The following is an 18,011-nucleotide window of genomic DNA, read 5'->3' on the forward strand; positions in this document are numbered from 1 at the left end:
TCTTGAATTTTTTAGCTTAAATCTTGTATTCTGTTTAAAATGCTCTATGTCAATTCTTTTTGAAAGTTCTGGTGAAATATACATAACATAAAATTTAGAGTTTTAACAATTTTTGACTCCATAGTTCAGTGGCATTAAGTACATTCACAATGTCATACAACAATCGCTATCCATTTCTACAAGTTTTTCATCATCCCTAAAAGAAATTCTGTACCCATTAAACATCTTCCCATAATCCCTCTCTTCATCCCTAGTAACCTCTATTCTACTTTCTGTCTCTATGAATTTACCTATGCCAGGTATATTATATAACTGAAATCATAAAACATTGGCTTTTTGTGTCTGGGTTATTTCACTTAGCATAATGTTTTCTTTTTTTTTTTTTTTGAGACGGAGTCTCGCTCTGTCGCCCAGGCTGGAGTGCAGTGGCGCGATCTCGGCTTACTGCAAGCTCCGCCTCCCAGGTTCACGCCATTCTCCTGCCTCAGCCTCCCGAGTAGCTGGGACTACAGGCGTCCACAACCGCGCCCGGCTAATTTTTTGTATTTTTAGTAGAGACGGGGTTTCACCGTGGTCTCGATCTCCTGACCTTGTGGTCCGCCCGCCTCGGCCTCCCAAAGTGCTGGGATTACAGGCGTGAGCCACCGCGCCCGGCAGCATAATGTTTTCAAGGCTCATGTATATTGTACAGCATGTATCGGTAGTTTATTTCCTCTTATTTGCAATTTTCTGTTGCAGAGAAATACCACATTTTATTTAACAGTTGATGGACATTTGGATTGTTTCCAGGTTTTAACTATTATGAATAATGTACTGTGGACACATATGTGGACATATGTTCCTCTTGGGTGAATACTCGAGTGGGAATCGAGGTCAAATGGTAACTGTGTTTAATCTTAAGGAACTGTCAGGCTGTTATTCAACACAGCTGTACAATTTTACATTTCCGCCAGCAGTGTATGAGGGTTCCAGTTTCTCCACATCTTTTCCAGTATTTATTTTTCATCTTTTTTATTATAGGCATTCTAGTGGTGTGAAGTGGTACCTCACTGTGGTTTTGATTTGCCTTTCCCTTTGATGTTGAGCATCTTGTCATGTGGTTACTGGACATTGTCTATGTTCTTGGATGAAAAACCTGGTCATTATCCTCCTTTGACCATGTTTTAGTTGATGCCTTTTTGTTAATAATTTGTAAGAGTTCTTTATATATTCTGAACATGAATATATTTTTTTACACTTTTTTCATAAACTTTGTTCTAAATCTTGTATTCTTTATTGTGTGTTTTAAAATTTTGTTTTATCAGGCTCTTTTCTCAAGAATTTACCATATATATTAGTATCATATTTCTATATTCCAGTCTTGTTTTCATGATTTGCTTCCTTGCCCCAAAGAAAAAGATACACTCTCATTATCCAAATAATTTTCTGCTTTACAGCAGTGAGCTGTCATCTTGCCACTGCACTCCCAGCCTGAGTGACAGAGTGAGACCCTATCTCTAAATAAATAAACACATACTGAAAATCTAAAACAGGAAAATAGCTAATAGGTCACATGGTGATGGAGGCTATGAAACCATAAGGCAGCTGAGAGAATGCCAGGCTGGAGGAGTTACTAGTTTGTACAGGATGGTCAGTGATGGCCTCTCTCATGAGGTGACATCTGAGTAGAGGAGACCTGATGGAACTGGAGCAAGCTGTGGACACGTTTGAGGGAAGAGAAGGTATCAATGTAGGAGTAACAGCACGCAGGTGCATTAGAGAAAAGTAAAAAGGCAGTGAATGGGGAGACTACAGGGAAAGGGAGCAGGGGTGCAGGAAAAGGAGATGAAGTCAGGGGGTTTGGAGGACGCAGGGATCATGTGGTGTCTTTTGGGAAATTTGAAGAATTTTAGCTTTTCCTCTGTGTGAAAGGAAAAGAGCAATGGTATACCTGATTTGTATTTTAAAAGCTGTGTTAGGATACCATGTGGAAACCAGGATGCAGGAGACAAAGGTGGAAGCAGGAAGACCCATTGGGTTCTATTGTGGTCATCCAGGCAAGAAATGGTAGGATTTGCTCCTTGGTAGGGATAGCAGGAGACATTGGAAGAGGTCATCTTGTGAACACAGGTTGAAGGAGGAGCCCGATTTTTCTTTGGGGTGTGAGATATAGAAAATGAAGGAAGTCAAATGTCACTCTTTTTATTTTTTTTTTCCTTTTTGTCTGAACAGTAGGTCAGTGAGTATTAATTCACTGCAGTTGGAGAGACTGGGGCACACAGGTTTTCTGTGGGAGAATCAGGAGTTTGGTTTGGGAGTTGTTAGATTTTTGATGTCTGTTGGATACCAAAGAGGAAACATCATGAAGCCAGGTGGATGCATGAAGTCTGGAAACCAGGGAAGAAGCCTGGACCAGAGTCATGGCTTTAAACCTTAGAGTGGTTGACATCAACTTAGTGTGGGTGTGATGCAGAAAAGCGTAGAGGTGCTGTCACTGAGCCCTATAAGAAATGGTCCATTGATGCAAAGGAGATTAGCCAGGGTGTTAGCTTCCTAGGGGTGCTATAACAAACTACTAAAACCAGGTGGCCCAAAACAACAGAAATGTGTTCATGGCAGTACTGGAGGCCAGATGTCTGAAATCAAGGTGCTGGCGAGGCCATGCTCTCTTTGGTGGCTCTAGGGGAGATCCTTCCTTAGCTCTCTGACTTCTGGAGTTTGCTGGCAACCCTTGTCATTCCGTGGCTTGTAGAGTCCTCACTCCACTCATGTAGCTGTCTTCCCCCTGTATGCCTTCACATCATCTTCCCTCTGTGCATATCTGTCTCCACATTTTTCTTTTTTAAATCTGAACACCAGTCATATTGGATTAAGGCTTACCCTAATGACTTCTTCTTAGGTTGGTTAAATCTGCAAAGACCCGGTTTCCAACTAAGGTCGTATTCTCAAGCGCCCTAGGTTAGGACTTCAACAAATCCTCGGAAACAATTCAACCCTTAAAAGCCGGTAAGCTGGTAGTAGCAGAACCACAGACGCATGATGCTCTAGAAGCCAAGTGAAGAATGTGCTTTAGGCAGGAAGGATGAGAAGGCAAGTGTAGACATTTTATTGAGGTTTGCAAGTAGGGCACGAGAAAACGGGGAGGTGGTGGAACAGAAACCAGAGTTCTAAGTGGTTTTAAAACAATAGGAGAAATAAAAGCATGTTTATATGCAGAGGGGGAAGATATGACAGTAAAAGGGGACAATTTGTAGAGTGATGTCTTTTGTAAGCAAGAGGGTGTAGGATCTAATAGCTGTGCAGAAGATGGCTGGTTTCACAAGCCATCCAGGGGATTCTGATGTGCACTCAGGTTTGAGAGCCACCGTTAAGATGATGACCTTCAGGACACTATAAAATTCTGTGTCTTATGATGTGTTTTATCCCATTAGCTGAAAATGAAACCTCCTTTTGTTTCAAATGATGATTATTGCCCCATGTGTACAAATAATAAGTTGAAATGGAACGTGACTGCACATATTACAGAGAGATGTGTGTAGGAGACGGTAGTTCTCCATTTGTGCTTTACTCTTAAGAGGCTTAATCCATTGGACTGTCTCTGTAAATTTCAATTTCTGTCATTGAGAAGTGTCTCTTGAGCATTGCCTGGGAGACCTGACTGTATCTCCAGCTGCTGTTTTTAGATGACCATGCATCACACACTTGTAGAGTGAAGGAAGTGTCATGGAGACTTGAAATAGTTGTATTTATCAGGTGTCAAATGCTGTATAACAAGTTAATATTCAAATACCCAAATTACTTTATATCAGATATTTTTAATATCACGTTTCTTTGTATTTATTTGGATCTTCTCTCTTCTCTAATAGTCTAGCTAGTGGCCTATCTTACTGATTTTTTCAATAAATCAGACACAACCTAGTATTTCCATTGACATTTTATCCAAAAAAGAATCCCCAGTTTGGAGTATCTGGCCATCTGATGACCTTATTTTGTTTCTTATAAACTGTAGTTGTAGATTGGCATAATCACCACACTGTTATTACTCTTGACCCCTCTTTATTCTAAAATATGCAGTTAGCAATGAAATGGCCATACTTTCTTTCTGAAGTCAATTAAAGTAGACTTTAATTTCCTAATGTTAGAAGACTGAAAAAAGTTGAGACAAGAGAGTTTTAATCAAAGTAGCAACTGCCTTGAGTGTTAGTAAAATAACTTACTATAAATAAATGTTTGACTACCACAAACATGCTTTGCTAGCTATTAAATTAACTTGAGAATACTGATTTTGCATTCTTTGGTAAAAAGTGTGAGATTATTAAGTTTCTTAACATTTTCTGAGGTCTACATTTTCAAAAAAGGTCATTTTTCTCATTCCCCTTTGAAAGAAGTCAAAAAGGATTTGAATTGCCTTTGGATACTAGAAAGTTTCTTCTGGAGTTTCTCTAAACATACATAAAACAAGGTAGAATGAGACTTGCCCTTGAGTATTCTCAGATTTTTGTCAATTCTGCTTGTGTCAAGGTTAACAATTTTACCCTGGGACCTTTATTCAACATTTCACAGATGTAGTATCTGCGCCCAGCACAGATGACAAAGATCATAAGGAGGACATGAAACAGTGGGAGGGGACCCAGAAAATGGCATCTATAATCCACGCAACATAGTAAGAGCAAAGATAGACACATACTTAGGGTGCTCTGGCTGCCCATCTCAGATGGGCTTAATACCAAATATTTCAGGTAGTGGTTAATAGTAAGCTTGGTGAATGGAAGAAGGTGGTAGTGAAGTTTTTCAAATATATAGTGTTTTAATACTTTAAAATAACTAGTATTACAATGTTTTACATTTTTCTATATAATTACTTTTATGTCCATCTAACTTATTCTCACAAACATGATATATATAATACATATATGTGAGATAGGTTATATATAAACATATCTCCTCGCTTTATAAATCTGGGTGCTCCTGTGCTGGAGCACTTGTTGAATTCAACACTTTACCATTATTTAATGCCCTTCTTTGTCTTTTTTGATCTTTGTTGATTTGAAATCTGTTTTGTCTGAAATTAAGATTGCATGCCCTGCTTTTTTTCTGTTTTCCATTTCCTTGGTAGATTTTCCTCCATCCCTTTATTTTGAGCCCATGGGTGTCATTATGTGTTAGACACGTCTCTTGAAGACAGCATACGATTGGTTCTTGCTTTTATATCCACCTTGCCACACTGTGCCTTTTTAGTGAAGGGTATTTAACCCATTTCCATATAAAGTTAGTGCTGATATTTGTGGATTTGATTCTGATGTTGTGTTGTTAGCCAACTGTTATGCCGGCTTGTTCATGTGGTTGCTTTATAGTGTCAGTGGTCTGTGTATTTAAGTGTGTTTTTGTACTAGCTGGTAGCGGTCTTTCTATATTTAGCGCTCCTTTCAAGATCTCTTGTAAGGCAGGTCTGGTGATAACAAACTCCCTCAACTTTTGTTTGTCTGAAAAGGATCTTATTTCTCCTTCACTCAGGAAGTATACTTTGGCTGGATATGAAATTCTTGGTTGAAGGATTTTTTTCTTTTAAGAATTTCGAATATAGTCCCCCAATCTCTTCTGGCTTGCAGAGTTTCAGCTAAGAGGTTCACTGTTAGCCTGATGGGGTTCCGTTTGTAGGTGACTTGCCCTTTCTCTCTTGCCACGTTTAACATTCTTTCTTTCATTTGGATCTTGGAAAATCTGATGATTATGTGTCTTGGAGATGGTATTCTTGTGTAAAATCTTGCAGGAGCTCTCCGTATTTCCTCAATTTGTTTGATTCTCTAGTGAGGTTGGAAAAGTTTTCATGGACAATATGCTGAAATAGGTTTTCCAAGTTGTTGGCTTTCTCCCTGTCCCTTTCAGGGATGCCAATGATTCAGAGATTTGGCCTCTTTACATAGTCCCATACTTCTCAGAGGTTTTGTTCATGTCTTTTGATTGTTTTTATAATTTTTTTGTCTGATTGTCTCATTTCAGAGAGCCAGTCTTCAAGCTCTGAAATTCTTTTCTCAGCTAGATTTATGCTGTTCTTAATTGTTGCAGTCGCATTGTGAAATTCTTGTATTGTGTTATTCAACTCTGTCAGGTATCTTAGGGTTTTTTCTTTTTTTTAATAGTGGCTATTTCATCCTTCAGCTCCTGTATGATTCTATTGTGTCAGCTTCTGTATTATTCTATTGTGATTCTCGGTTTCCTTGCGTTACGTTTTGCCAGCTACCTGAATCTCAGAGATCCTCATTCCTGCCCATATTCTGAATTCTATTTCCATCACGTAGGCCAGCTCCATCTGGTTAAGAACTCTTCTTGCAAAACTGTTGTGGTCATTTGAAGGATATATGACACTCTGGCCATTTGAGGTGCCAGAGTTCTTGCATTAGTTCTTTCTCATCTCTACATGTGGGTGTTCCTTTAACTTCAGTGTAGACTGAGTACAGTCAATAGACTTCTTTTCAGGATGTTTTCACGGAGCTGACACTTTATTCAGGTCTTGATTTGAAGCTGACTTCTTGTCCTTGGTTTCAGAGAGGGGTATGTTAGCAAGGTATTTTTGGTGTTGAGGTTTTGGGGTGTGATCCAGTAGGTGGTGCTTCAGAATATTGGTCAGTTGGTAAACTCCCGCTCACTTGTGTGGCTCGTCTATGCTGAACCACAGTTGCAGCCGTGTTCCTTCCCAGTACTCTGAAAGTATGGGTTCTTCTCCCCCTTGAGTTCTGGCTATAGATTGTGGCTTGGCACTCCTGGGCTGCCCACCACAGCTCTGGGGCGATCTCAGTGTTTATGTTCCTTCCCCAACTTGGAGGCCCAGAGAAAGGGACTCCAAGTCCCTTTCTCTTAGTAGTGGTTGTGGCCAAGGGTGCTTTGCGTGTCTCCTGGGGGCTCCACCCAGAGAGGTGCAGGTCAGCATTTGCTCAGCGCAATCAGCCCAGGATGGAAGGTCTGTGCTGTGGGCCCAAGCCAGGGGTTCCCTATCTGGTAGTGAGCAGAGGGGAGCGTGTGGGGCCCATGGGAGATGAACTGGCCTCCTCTCCTTTGGTCAGCTGCAGCTTATTGGAGGTGTGGATCAAGGACATGGGGTCTTTGCTCCTTCAGTAGTCCAAGGGTAGCAAGGGCAGTTCCACTGCAGAGGCAGTGGCAGAGGGGCTTTCGGTTGCCCTTGGAGGCTGTGTCAAGAGAGTTGCCGAGCTGCCACTGGCTCCATAGGTCTGGCGAGGGGTGGCTAGAGGCCCAGGCCTGAAGGACCTGCCAGGTGAGAAGTTTTGGGAATGGGCACCCATGTAACAGTGTGGCCACTTTTCTGTAGGGCTGCTGCAGTATGCTGGGGGCCCACTCCAGTCCCTAGTCACCTCGGATTGTTCAACACCTGGAAGTATGAAGGTTGCAAAACAGCAAAGATGGTGGCCTGCCCCTCCCGCTGGGAGCTCTGTCCCAGGGAGGTACAGACCTGTTGACGGCCTGAATGCATCTGTAGGAGGTAGCTGGAGAGACCTCGGTTGGCAGGTCCCGCTGAGTAAGGAGAAGCGGGATTGGGGCCGCATTTTTTTACTTTCTTGAGACAGAGTCTTGCTGTGCTACCCAGGCTGGCGTGCAGTGGTGCAATCTGAGCTCACTGCAACCTCCACCTGCTGGGTTCAAGCAATTCTCCTGCCTCAGCCTCCTGAGTAGCTGGGACTACAGGCGCACGCCACCAAACCTGGCTAATATTTTGTACTTTTAGTGAAGAGGGGGTTTCACCATGCTGGCCAGGCTTATCTCCAACTCCTGACTTTACGATCTGCCCACCTCGGCCTCCCAAAGTGCTGGGATTACAGGCGTAAGCAATTGTGCCTATTTTTAGAAAACAGCACCACGTGTTTTCAAAAAGCAGTCTGGGCATGGTTCTGTTGAGCAGCAGTGTTGTGCTGTGCTGTGCTATGCTGGGGGTCTGCTTCCATCCCCGGTCTCCTGGTTCACTCCCAAGCCCGAAGGCTGGATGGGCTAAGTCGCCCAAATAGAAGAAATGGTGGCCTACCACACTCCCTGGGAGCTCCATCTCAAGGAGGTTTGGGACCTCTGTCAGCCAGAGAACACAGGCAAGGGTGGCTGGACACCCCAGTTGAAAGCTCCCACCCAGTGAAGAGGAACGGGATCGGGGACCCGCTTGAAAAAGCAGTCTGGCCACGTTTTCGTAGAGCTGCCCCCAGTTGGCCCTTTTAAGCGGGTCCCTGATCCGGGTGTTTCCACCTGACAGATATCTGAAACCTCCCCAGGATGAACCTCCAAGAAGGAGAGGTGGGCCACCATCTTTGCTGTTGTGGCAACTTAGCCATTGCATCCTGAGGGCTTTACGGGGTTCAAGCCGATTGCGGGTGGCAGCACCAGCCCAGCCCAGCCTCGCGCCATCCTCACTGAGCGGGACCTCCCAACTGGAGTCTCCAGGCACTCTTGCCCATGCTCTCCAGCTGACAGAGGTTTGAGGCTCCCTGCGACGGAGCTCCTAGCGGGAGGGGCAGCCCGTCATCTTTGCGGTCTGGGTGGCTTGGCGGATCCAGCTGTCTGGCTTGGAAGTGAACCCCGTGACCAGGAATGGAAGCCTACCCCCAGCACAGCACAGCTGCTCGGTGAAAATATGGCCAGACTGCCTTTTTTTTTTTTTTTTTCTTTTTCTTTTTTTTAGCAGTGAGAGGTGGACTGGCCTCCTCTTTTTGGGTCAACTGCAGCCTACTGGAGGTGTGGCTAAGGCAGATGGGGTCTTTGCTGCTTCGTCAGTCCAAAGGTAGCAAGGGCAGTTCCACTGTAGAGGCAGTGGCAGAGAGGCTTCCAGTTGCTCCTGGAGGCTCTGTTCAGGGCGTTGCAGAGCTGCTGCTGGTTTGGTATCTCTGGTGGGAGATTGCTGGAAGCCCAGACCCAGAGGACCAGCCCAGTGAAAAGATACGGTAACTTAGGGCATCCACGTGACACTCTGGAGACTTTCCTGTAGGGCTGCTGCAGTATGCTGGGGGCCCAATCCTGTCCCTAGCCAGCTCGGATCTTCCCGTACCTCGAGGTAACACGAGTGAAGGCTGTGAAACAGCAAAGATGGCGGCCTGCCCCTCCCTCCAAGAGCTCTGTCCCTGGGAGGTATGGACCTGTTGGTGGCCCAAACACACCTGTAGGAGGTGGCTAGAGACCCCAGTTGGGAGGCCCTGCCCAGTGAGGAGGAACAAGATCAGGGGCTCCCTTTAAAAAGCGGGCTGGCCTCGTTTTTGCAGACCAGCTGCGCTGTGGTAAGGGTCCGCCTTCAGCCCCCAGTCACCTAGAACACTCCAAAGCCCAAAAGCTGGACTGGCTAAGCCACCCAAATGGCAAAGGTGGCGGCCTGCCTCTGCCTCTGGGAGCTTCATCCCAGGGAGGCTGGAAACCTCTGTTGGCCGGCAGACACTGGCAGGGGTAGCTGAAGACCCCTGGTCTTCAAGGGAGGTCTCACACATTGAAGAGGAACAGGATTGGCAACCCGCTTTAAAAAAGCAGTCTGGCCTGGGCGCAGTGGCTCCCCCCTGTAATCCCAGCACTGTGGGAGGCCGAGGTGGGCGGATTGCTTGAGATCAGGAGTTCGAGGCCAGTCTGGGCAACATGGCAAGAACCCATCCCTACTAAAGCTCCAAAAATTAGCTGGGCGTGCTGGCGTATGCCTGTAGTCCCAGCTACTCGGAAGGCTGAGGCTGGAGAATTGCTTGAACCCCGGAGGCGGAGGTTGCAGTGAGCCAAAAAAACCAAAAAAGTCTGGCCCCATTTTCATAAAGCAAGTGTGCTGTGCTGGGGGTCTGCTCCAGCCTCCAGATGCCTCAGACTCTCCAAAGACTGAAGGCCAAAATGGCTAAGTCACCCCAACAGCAAAGATGGCGACCTGATCCTCCTAGAAGGTCCCACAGGGTGAGATTTAAGATGTCTGCTGGCCAAGGAATACCAGTGGAAGTGGTATGACCTAACATCACAACTGAAAGAATTAGAGAAGCAAGAATAAATCAGCTTCACAGCTAGCAGAAGACAGGAAATAACCAACGTCAGAGCTTAACTGAAGGAGGAAATTGAGAGTCAGAAAATTATCCAAAAGTTCAACAAATCCAATGGTTGATTTTTGGAAAAATTTAATAAGATAGATAGACCACTAGCTAGACTAATAGAGAAGAGAGACGATCCAAATAAACACTGTTAGAAATGATGAAGGGAATGTGACCATTGACCCCACAGAAATACAAGTAAAATGAGTAACTACTGCAAATGCTTCTATGCACACAAACTAAAAAACCTTCTTAGAAGAGATAGGGAAATTTTTCTACAAATACACCCTCCCACGACTGAATCAAGAAGTAATTGAATGTTTTAACACACAAATGATGAGCTCCAAAATTGAATCAGAATAAATAAGCTACCAAAAAAAAAAAAAAAAAACAGCCCAGGACCTGATGGATTCACAGCCAAATTCAACCAGATGCACAAAAAAGAGCTGATACCATTTCTGCTGAAATGCTTCCAAAAAAACTGAGGAGGAGGGACTCCTCCCTAACACATTCTGTGAGGCCAGCATTCTTCTGATACCAAAACCTACAGAAACACAACCAGAAAATAAAGCTTCGGGCTGTTGTCCTTGGTTAACTTCAATGCATAAACCCTCAACAAAATCTTTGCAAACTGAATCCATCAGCACTTCAAAAAGCCAATCCATCATGATCAAGTAGGCTTCATCCCTGGGATGCAAAGTTGGTTTAACCTATGCAAATCAATAAATGTGATTCATCACATAAACAGAACCAAAGACAAAAACCACAATTATCTCAATATATGCAGAAAAGAATTTCCACAAAATTCCACACCCTTCATGTTAAAAACTCTCAATTAACTAGATGTTGAAGGAACATGTCTTGAAATAATAAGAGCCATTCATGACAAATCTGCAGCCAGGATCATACTGAATGGGCAAAAGCTGGAGGCACTCCCCTCAAAAACCAGCACAAAACAAGGATGCCCTATATCACCACGCCTATTCAACATAGTATTGGAAGCCCTCACCAGAGCAATCAAACAGAAATAAAGGCATCCAAACAGGAAGAGAGGAAGCCAAACTATCCCTGTTTGTAGACAATATTATTCTATATTTAGAAAACCCCATAGTTGAAGCCGAGATCGGGCCATTGCCCTCCAAGCTGGGCAACAGAGCAAGATTCCATTTCCAGAGAAAAAAGAAAACCCCATAGCCTCGGCCAAAAATCTCCTTAAGCTGATAAACAACTTTAGCAGTCTCAGTATACAAAATCAGTGTACAAAAATAACTAGCACTCTTATACACCAACAACAGTCAAGATGAGAACCAAATCAGGAATTCAATCCCATTCACAATGCCCACACAGAAAAATATTTAGGAATATAGCTAACAAGGGAGGTGAAAGAGCTCTACAAGGAGAATTACAAAGCACTGCTTAAAGAAGACACTGCTTAAAGAGATGACACAAGCAAATGTAAAACCCAAAAAACTTTCATGCTCGTGAATAGGAAGAGGCAATATCATTAAAATGGCCATACTGCCCAAAGCAGTTTGTACACTCGGTGCTATTTATATTTAACTACAATGATATTCTTTGCAGAACTAGAAAAAAACTAGAAAAAAACGGGCCAGGCCTGGTGGCTCATGCCTGTAATTCCAGCACTTTGGGAGGCCAAGCGGGGTGGATCACTGAACATCAGGAGTTCAAGACCAGCCTGGCCAACACAATGAAATCCCATCTCTACTAAAACTACAAAAATTAGCTGGGTGTGGTGGTGCACACCTGTAACCCCAGCTACTCAGGAGGCTGAAGCAGGAGAATTGCTTGAACTTGTGAGGCTGAAGTTTTGGTGAGCCAAGATGACATCACTGCATTCCAGCCTGGATGACAGAGCGAGACTCTGTCTGGAAAAAAAAAGAAAAAAACGATTTTAAAGTTCATATGGAATCAGAAAAGCTGGAATAACCAAGGCAATCCTAAACAAAAAGAACAAAGCTGGAGGCATCAGGTTACCCGACTTCAAACTATACTACAGGGCTACAGTAACCCAAACAGACATATATGCCAATGGAACTGAAGAGAGAATCCAAAAATAAGGTTACATACCTCCAACTATTTGTTCTTTGACAAAGCTAACAGAAACAAGCACTGGGGAAAAGATCCCTATTCAGTAAATGTCTCTTGAATGACTGGCTAGCCATATGCAAAAGATTGAAGCTGGATACTTTTTTACACCATATATAAAAGTCAACTCAAGATGGATTAAACTCTTAAATGTAAAACCAAAAACTATAAAAATCTTGGAAGACAACCTAGGCAATACCATCCCAGACACTGAAATGACCAAAGATTTGATGAGAAAGACACCAAAAGCAATCACAGTCAAAAATTGACAAATGGGGTCTAATTAAAATTAAGAGCTTCTGCATGGCAAGAGAAACTATCAACAGAGCAAACAGTCTACAAAATGGGAGAAAATATTTGCAAACTATGAATCTGACAAAGCTCTAATATCCGGCATCTATAAGGAGCTTAAACAAATTTACAAGAGAAAACAACCCCATTAAAAAGTTGGCAAAGGACATGAACAGACACTTTCCAAAAGAAGATCTACATGCAGCCAACAGGCATATAAGAAAAACCTGGTATCACTGATGATCAGAGAAATGCAAATCAAATCCACAATGAGATACTATCTCACACCAGTCAGAATGGCTGTTATAAAAAAGTCGGAAAACAACAGATGCTGGCAAGGTTGTAGAGAAAAGGGAACACATAAACTGTTGGTGGGAGTGTTAATTCCACAATTGTGGAAAGCCGTATGGTGAGTCCTTAGAAAGCTAAAAGGAGAACTACTATCCCACCCTAAAAGCAGAACCAGCATTCCACCCAGCAATTCCATTACTGTGTACGTACCTAGGGAAATATAAAGCATTCTACCATAAAGACACATTCATGTGAATGTTCGTTGCAGCACCATTGACAACAGCAAAGACATGGAATCAACCTAAATGCGCAGCAGTGACCGATTGGCCCAAGAAAATGTGGTACATATACACCACGGAATATAATGCAACCATAAAAAAGAATAAGGTCATGTCTTTTGTGGGAATGTGGATGAAGCTGGAGGCCATTATCCTTAACAAACTAATGCAGGAATAGAAAACTAAATACCACATGTTCTCACTTATAAGTGGGAGCTTAATGATGAGAACTCATGAACACAGAGAAGGGAACAGCAGACACTAAGGTCTGCTTGAGGGTGGAAGGTGGGAGGAGGGAGAGGAGTAGAAAAGATAACTATCAGATACTAGGCTTAATACCTGGGTAATGAAATAATATGTACAAGAAACCCCCATGACACAAGTTTACCTGTGGAACAAACCTTCATATGTACCCTCAAACCTAAAATAGATGTTAACAACAACAAAAGAAAATGTAATTGTCTGAAGTGTAACTCTCAGTCCTGGACTAAGATGTACCAGAAATGTAACTTTATTTTCCTATAATGATTTTTATTTTAATGCTTATTCTGGCTTGAAAACTTAATATGTTTGTTTTATGAAAATTTAATATGAGTAACTGTGAGTCTCCACATTATTTTCCTTTAAATAGTGGCTAAATCACTGGGGCCTTGCGTGGTGCCAGGGCCTTGCATGGTGCCAGGACCTTGCAGGAGCCACATCTTGGTTTTATTGCCTGGTTCTCTATCCCAAGCCTACATAGTTTATTGTGAAAGATTCCTTCTTCCTGATTCCATTGCCTTTCTCATTTCTGACTCCTGTGGTTCTGGACTTCTGCCTGGAGCACACATGAAGTTCCTGTGGACATGTGCTTCCTGGTCCCCATGGGCCACTGCTCTGGAGGCTGTCAGTGACCTATCTGCCTGGGCTTGGGGGATCTGAACCAGGCCTAGGTGTACAAAGTTCCCCTTTCTTTATTCTGTTTATTCCCTTCCTCTCTTAATCTGAATGATAATCTCTTAGAACCATTTTCTTTATAGTGATTTCCCCACAAGGAGTTCCTAGTATATTCTACCTAATGTCTTCAGGTGTTAGGAAATACCAAAGCAGAACCTAGCTGACCACTTCCATTTTCTACACTGTCATCCCTCCTAAGAGTGTGAACCCTGGAAAGAGTACTTCCTTGAATGAGACACTGGGGAGAGAGAAAGGGGGAAATACTGGGAGGACGAAAAGGTCAGTTGGTGGTATGGCTTAGATATTTGTCCCCTTTAAATTTCATGTTGAAATGTGGTCCCAAGTGTTGGAGATTTGCCCTTCTGTGGTAATGAGTGAGTTCTCACTCTGTCAGTTCAGGCCAAAGCTGATTGTTTAAAGGAGCCTGACAATACCTTTCTCTCTCCCTCCCTCTCCCTCTCTCCCTCCCTCCCTCCCTCCCTCTCCCTCTCCCTCTCTCCCTCCCTCCCTCCCTCCCTCTCCCTCTCCCTCTCTCTCTCTCCTTCCCTCCTCTCTCACCGTGTGACACACCTGCCTGCTCCCCCTTTGCCTCCCACCATGATTGGAAGCTTGCTGAGGTCTCACTAGAAGCAGATGCTGGTGCCACGCCTCCCGTGCTGTTTGCAGAACCATAAACCAAATACATTTTTCTTTATAAATTAACCAATCTCAGGTATTTTTCTGTAGCAACATAAGAACTAACACAATAGGTATTTCAAAAATATTCTCTAGCTCCATAATCCATTCCATTAAACCTCTGCCAGTCAAAAGGAGTATCGTACATGTCATGGACTAGTAGATCCTCATATTCTTGGTTTTGTTTTTGCTTGCTTGCTTCTGTGAAATCTATTTTTCAATCTGTGGATTGGATCCATTACTGAGTCAAGATGTTGATTTAGTGGGTAAAGAACAGTATTTTTAAAAAGGAATACACTAGAATAGGAAAACTTATAGAGCATCACATAATATAAATCCAGATATTACTTTGTAGCTTGCATTTTATACACATCTGTGTGTGTTCTAAGCTGTGAATAGATGCATCTCTTACTGTTGGCTCTAACCAAAGTTTTAAAAACACCATTTTAGGGCATTTTTAGCTGTCACTGAATTTGCTATACCATTTAGTTGTCTCTTGAATATTTTTGTTTTCATAGGAAATATCCTATATTAATTTTTTTTAAATATGGTGTACACGGGTTGTAACTTTGAGTCATTGCTTGATTGAAAATGTCACATTTTTGTCTTCATAGGGTAGAAAACTATTTTTCCTCTAAATTTTAAAGGCATAGTTTTGCTGATAAGATATATAACTTCCTCCCTCACTCTCTCGCTCGCTCGCTCGCTCTCTCATTTTTTTTAAGAGGCAGCATCTCACTATGTTGCCCAGGCAAGCAAATTGCTCGCCTCGGTCTCCGAAAGTGCTGAGATTAAAGTCATGAGCCACTGTGCCCAGACCAAGATAACTTTATAGGCAAACTTTTTCTCCCTCTACAGAAGCTTTCTGAAGTTCTACTTTTGGATGCTGAAATCTCTCTAGGGTTAAAGTTTTTTTTGTTTTGTTTTTGTTTTTGTTTTTGTTTGAGACTGAGTCTCGCTCTGTCTCCCAGGCTGGAGTGCAGTGGCACGATCTCGGCTCACTGCAAGCTCCGCCCCCCGGGTTCGCGCCATTCTCCTGCCTCAGCCTCCCGAGTAGCTGGGACTACAGGCACCTGCCACCACGCCCGGCTAATTTTTTTGTATTTTTAGTAGAGACGGGGTTTCACCGTGTTAGCCAGGATGGTCTCGATCTCCTAACCTCGTGATCCGCCTGCCTCGGCCTCCCAAAGTGCTGGGATTACAGGCGTGAGCCACCGCGCCCGGCCTGGGTTAAAGATATTTTGCTTGTTCTGCTGGGCACTTACTTCAACAAGCATTTTTAAAATCACTTTTCAAATTTTTCTAGAGTAAAATTTATTCTTTCTAGAATATGGTTCTATGAGTTTTGACAAACACCTGTAGTCAAGTAACCACGACCATGATCAAAATGTAGAACATTTCATCACTCAAACTGACCCGTTTGTGATGAACCTGCCCCCATCCGAACCCCTGGCCCATGTAAATTACTAATTTCAACAGGTATTATTTTTACTTTTTCAGTAGGTCTTGGACATTTTTGATTTCCACTTTTTGTCTTGCCAATTTGTTCTTTGTTGAACTAGACTATGTTGTAATATTTAACATAATATGATGTAATATCCTTTGAATGTTTTTTGTTCATGAATTACCTGTTTGAAGGTTTCTCGTCCATGAATTACCTGTTTCTCCCAGGGCCAGTGTGTTCTCTTGTGCTCCGATTCTGCCTCACTTTCTTTTTTTTTTTTTTTTTTTTTTTTTTTTTTGAGACGGAGTCTCGTTCTGTCGCCCAGGCTGGAGTGCAGTGGCTAGATCTCAGCTCACTGCAAGCTCCGCCTCCCGGGTTTACGCCATTCTCCTGCCTCAGCCTCCCGAGTAGCTGGGACTACAGACGCCCGCCACCTCGCCCGGCTAGTTTTGTTTTTGTTTTTGTTTTTTTTTTTTTGTATTTTTTTTAGTAGAGACGAGGTTTCACCGTGTTAACCAGGATGGTCTCGATCTCCTGACCTCGTGATCCGCCCATCTCGGCCTCCCAAAGTGCTGGGATTACAGGCTTGAGCCACCGCGCCCGGCCCTGCCTCACTTTCTATTTACATCTTTGTCCTTTCCTTTCTTGCTGTTGGATTTCCTTATGTGACTGGGTGGTCATTGGCTGTCCATTTTTGTGAACAAGGAGGAGGCTGAATAGTATAGGTGGCCAAATGGGTTTCTGCTGCAACCGGAAAGGTCTGATTCCTGAGCAGGTCTTAAAGGTCTTGGCTGGGATGGCCAACTGTGGGCTTCTACAAATGCTGTCAGTGGCCAGGGGTGTCAACAGAGCAGCTTCCCTGCGGTGCATAGGTGGGAGTGGCTAGGGTGAACCCCTCATATTCTTGGAACAAACAAACAAAAGCCGGAAGGCTGTATTTTGGGGTCATGAGCTTTAGAACGTCCTACCCTTGGGTAGTGCTGGCTCCCCCTTCCAGTGTCAGGTGTGGAGATCCACAAGTCACCTCCAGGCCTGCCTTCTTCATCTCAGGCCACAAGACAAGGTGTGTCCCCACATAGGTTGTTCACTATTCAGAGGCAGGCCTAGGTCTATGCTGGGTTATAAATACCTCTCCTACCAGAGGAACGTGATTTGTTTAGAGGTAGTAAATGAAAGGGCAAGGGACCTGAGTAGCCAGCTGATGCTGATCACACTTCTTTAAATAGCCTGGTCATTGTGGCTTTGATGACATTTTCAGAGCCCCCTTCTGTCTGGTACTTTTGACTGTTGTGTTCTTTCATCATTGTGTTTCTGTTAACTATCAAGGTGTCTTCCTTCTTTTCTCTCTACCATCAATGCTTTTATTATTTTAAACAACAATCTCTCTTCCTCTTTACATGCAACCTGAAAAGATATTGTAAATCGGATTACTTTTGCAAATTGTTAATACCTTACAAAATTGCTTTAGAAATTTTTATTTAACACGCATTTAACAATATTTCAATTGGGCTTTGAGTGGGAGGTGCTTCATTTGCCATTAGTGTTGGAAGTGAATATATATGATTTTAAAAGTAATGTGTATTTCTTTTAAAATATGGTGACTAGTTCAGACCTTCCACAAAATTATTCCTATGCCATTAACCTGTGATGGAAAAAGTTTAAAGCTGGACATCTTTCTCCTTGTCCAAGACACTGAGCACAGCAGAAGTATAACGACCTATTGAGTTTTAGTTTAATTATATAATAAATGACCAGGAAAATGTATATTTAAAGAAGAGTGCATACATTTTGTAGTTAGACCCTGCTTTGAGGTATCTAGGGAAGAAAAGTGATTTGAGTTGCTTGGAAGAGGTGAGGAGAATAGTCAGGGGTACAGTAGTTGGCATTGTTGTTCATGATATTTAGTTCATTTTTCTTTAACACATACTGGTGTAAAAGATGCTGATTTGGGGGTAATTTTCTCCCCCGCCC

At 43.1% G+C, this 18,011-nt stretch overlaps 1 protein-coding gene across 2 annotated transcripts in view; it reads right to left on the reverse strand.

Annotated features, from left to right (window-relative positions):
* Window positions 1–367: 367 nt before the first annotated feature.
* The window catches only part of LOC114673814 (uncharacterized), a 102,680-nt gene continuing 85,036 nt past the window's right edge, over window positions 368–18,011 (reverse strand). Inside the window, exon 3 of one of the 2 annotated variants that reach the window (XR_013408396.1) lies at window positions 368–7,242. The gene's annotated coding sequence lies outside the window, so the exon portion shown is untranslated. The other variant, XR_013408399.1, reaches the window with a different exon arrangement.

The sequence above is a fragment of the Macaca mulatta genome, chromosome 18, assembly GCF_049350105.2.
Source record: "Macaca mulatta isolate MMU2019108-1 chromosome 18, T2T-MMU8v2.0, whole genome shotgun sequence".
Classification (NCBI taxonomy): Eukaryota; Metazoa; Chordata; class Mammalia; order Primates; family Cercopithecidae; genus Macaca; species Macaca mulatta.